We start from the raw sequence: 4347 nt of genomic DNA, 5'->3' as shown, positions 1-4347 counted from the left end.
AAAACATGTTAAAGTCGAAAACATCATTTGGATCAACAAACTAAATTAAAATATTAAAACATGCAAATTATAAAATGTCAAAACTATCCCTGAATTTATGTGACAAATATAATTTAGATAGTCAATCATATTTTTAATATATTTTTAGATATTTTAAATTGTTAGCTATTGTAATATATAATATTTTTTTACGTAATTTTCAAATAATATATGTTACTCTCCTTGTAAAATTTTTGTGGCATTGATAGTTAATTATATTCTTAGAATAATTTAAGCTTTCAAATATTATGATTTATAATGCTTTTTATTCTATTCCAATTTAAGTCGCACTGAAATAATTTTGAGAGTCACCCAAATTTCATGATTGAATTAGCGAAGCGGATATGTTTTAAACGACTTATAATTACTACTATTAAGTGATATAGCAAAAATACTATAAAAAATATTTGTGGAAAAAATTTAAATGAGTCTCATATAAGATTTTATGTTAATTTAAAACATTAAGAACTAATTTATCATTTTTGTCAATTTTATTTTTATTAAATATTATTAATTTTTTAATACCTAAATGATTTATAATAAATAATTAGGGGTGATATAGTAAAATTACGGTTGAAATAGCTAAAACAAACACATCATAAATGTTTATTTTTTTCTTTTTTATTAAATATTATTAATTTTCTTATATGTAAATGACTTACAATAATCACTTAGGTAAAATCATCGAGCAAAAATACTTGTAATTTTTTTTTAAATGAATCTCATATAAGATGCTCTATTAATTTAAAACATCAAGAATTACTTTATCATTTATATCTATTTTATTATTTATTAAATATTATTAATTTTTTAATATTTAGATAAATTATAATAATTAATTAGAGATGATATAATAAAACTACGATTGAATCAGCTGAAACAGACATGTCATAAATATCTATTTTATTTTTTCTATTAAATATTATTAATTTTTCTTATATGTAAGTGACTTAAATTAATTAATTAGGAATAATATAATAAAATTACGAAGCAGTTGAAGCAAGTGGATAAACATACATGTTGACGAAGAGCTGCCTGCTTCTTCGCAATAGCAATATATATTTTCTAAAAATATAGTTATTTTATTGTGTTTGAAATTCAAAAAAACTTGACCAGTCAATTGAAAATATGAGATGCCAAAATTGCATATCATATCATGCCATTTTGGATGAATAATTAAGTATATCATATCATGCCATTTTGGAAGGATAGAAATGTATACCTTATCGTTCATTAGGGAATACTTTCAACCAATTAGGAAGAAACCGTAAAAGATTAACTAAAATGAAAACATGGACATGGTTAATGACTGATAAACCGATTCGAACATGAAAAATTTATTATATATTTAGAGGGTTTGTATACTATTAGTATTAGTATTGGCGCAATGCACGAATAATATTTTAAAAAAATTCATAAGAAAAATATAGAAAAAAATAGTTCAAATCTATAAATTTTTCAAATGAATATGAAGGAAAGTCAAAATTCATTTGAAAAAAAAGAAGCAATCAGTCAATGTTCCAGTCATAATTCTCAATGTCCCAATCATATTTATTACATTTTTCTTTATCATATATATTTATAGATCTCATTATCTAGCAATACTATTTTACCGAGAGTTTTCAATCTAATGATGATGAAATTTATTACTCAAAAACTTATTTTTATTTAAAATTCTTTTTGTCGTACATATCAGTTAATTCTACAACAATAAATTATTTTTATATTTAAATAGAGAAATTACCTAACTTAGCAAATTATTTTTCTCAAGAAAAAAAAAATATTGCGTAAAATCATTTACGACAAATGATTTTCTTGTTCCAAGCATATGTTAATGCAGTATTTAACCTCCTAATGTGTTTCTTCTTTTACTGAACTCATATTTGAATAAGTAATAATATTTCATCAACATATTTGGTCTCACATTCTATCAAAATTTGATGTTTAAAGAATTATAGAAAGGATCAAGAAAGTCAATCATCTTTATATCATTGTTATGCAAGACCACAAAATAATATATAATCAAGGAACTATATTATCGACAATATAAATTTGTATTTGTATACAAAAATAATCAAACTAACGAACTTATTTTTCTAAGAAAGAAACACGATAAATAATTTAAATTATTATCACAAATAATTTCGTTGTTTCAAACTTATGTTATACACTGTTCAACCTCTTTGTACTTGAAATTAGTGATAACATTTCATCAATGTGTTTTGACATCTTACTCAATGAAAACTCGATATTTAAACATGAAATTCATGAAGAGAATCAAAGGTAACGTTTAGGAAAATATTAAAAATCTTATTTCTACATATTCATAGTGAAGACATGAGAAATAAAAAATAAACCTAATGATCAATAACTAAAACGAAAAGAAGAAGAAAGTGTTGCAATATTCATGTGTTATTGAAGGAATATATAAAAGAAGTCAAATTTTCATTTTAATTCAAATTCAAAACTCATATCAATTTATTAAAAAATTCAATTTATATTTGAATAAGATTATAAGATTCATATTTCATATATAGATTATATTCTTCATATGAAAATATATTTTTTATTTGAAATGGTTCTTTGCTTGCAGTAATATTTTTTAAAATATAAGTGTCAGTTTAATTGCTAATTGATTATTTTCTTAATCAATATCATTGGTATGATTCCTTGAATTTTTTACTTAATTGTGACAAAATTATGAATATTCATTGTCATCTAATTATTTCTTATGTGATAAAACCACAAATATTTTAATTTCTTAGGAACACATGACTTATTAGATTTTAAAATTAAAATATTTATTCCACAGTTACATAGCTTTAATTTGGATAATTACAAAATAAAATCAATTAACAATTTTTTTTCAATATTTCACTTGGCTTAACCTTATATTTCATTACTTCATCTTATTTAAATACTAATTTTATTAATTAAAATAAAGAATATAAATAAGGAAAAAGAGAAGCTAAAATAAATTTTAAATAATTTTTTATTATTGTTCCTCTTCATCTTATTTGTAACTTCCCCTAAAATCTCCTATAATTAATTTTCTTTTAAATCTCTCTTAACTTACAGAAAATAAAATATAAAAACCAATGAATGCATTTAATTATAAAAATCTTTTCAATAAATTGGTTTACTTAATACTTAAAATATACTTTCACCATAATCAAGTGACGTATTTTTGGGAAGTTCTGTGAAATATTTTATTGTGAAAATATGAGTCAATCTTAATTGATTTTAATCATAATAAATCTTCCACAAAAAAAAATTCCTTGTGTATTAATTCTAATTTTAAAAATTATAATAAGATCACAATTGATTGCATAAAATCAACTAATTGATTAGTTGGGTTTTGATTTCAAATTTTGATTATTATTAATTAAAATCATATATTAATTTGTTTAAATTTAAATATTATTAGTTGAATGTATGTACATTTTAGTTCAAGTGATTTAATTTTACAAATTATCCTAATCTATTCCCTCCGTCTCAAATTATCCGTCCAAAATTTCCTAATTTAATTTCTCATTTTACTTGTCTTTTTTCATTGATCAAGAAGAGACAATTTTTTTTTCCATGTTTTACCCTTTGCATTAATTACTTTTATTCAAATTAAAATGTAAACATTATTTAATAGGGGTACTATGGTAAATTAGTCATGTTATTAATTATTTTTCTTAATCAATGTGCCATCTCAATTTGGGACGGGTAATTTGGGATGGAGGGAGTATTAGCTAAACTCAGTTACGAATTTTAGAATTTAATTACTGATAAAATAGCTATCTATATCGAGAAAATTGAAGGAAAGATGTCTTTTAAGTCTTCAATGAAAGATTGGTGACATTGGCCAACTGAAAGGGTCAAGCATCATTAGAAAACTTGATTAAGTTAATTGTGGACTTGATTAATATTTTTAAAACTTTCTAATCCTTTAAAAATACCAATCAACCCAACCCACACCCCTCTTCAATCCAAATCAACCAATCTCTCTCCTCTCTCTCAACAGCTTCTCTCAACTCTCTCCCAACCAATAGTTCTGCAAGTTTCTCCTTTCAATCCTCGGCACTTCAACCTTCGATGATAAATAGTTGGGCTTCGAGTTCCCCTCTTTAATCCAAATCAACCAGTCTCTCTCCCTCCTCTCTCGACAGCTTCTCTCAGCTCTCTTTTAATCAATAGTTATGCAAATTTTTCGTTTCAATCCTCGCCGACTTTAACCTCTAACAATAAATAGTTGGGCTTTGAGTTTTTTTTCAACTTCAACCTTCAATCGACGTGACAACCTTGCTCTTCGACCACAAC

This window comes from Capsicum annuum, chromosome 9 (assembly GCF_002878395.1).
Source record: "Capsicum annuum cultivar UCD-10X-F1 chromosome 9, UCD10Xv1.1, whole genome shotgun sequence".
Taxonomy (NCBI): Eukaryota; Viridiplantae; Streptophyta; class Magnoliopsida; order Solanales; family Solanaceae; genus Capsicum; species Capsicum annuum.
The sequence above is the reverse complement of the archived record's forward strand: the minus strand, read 5'-3'. Positions refer to the sequence as shown.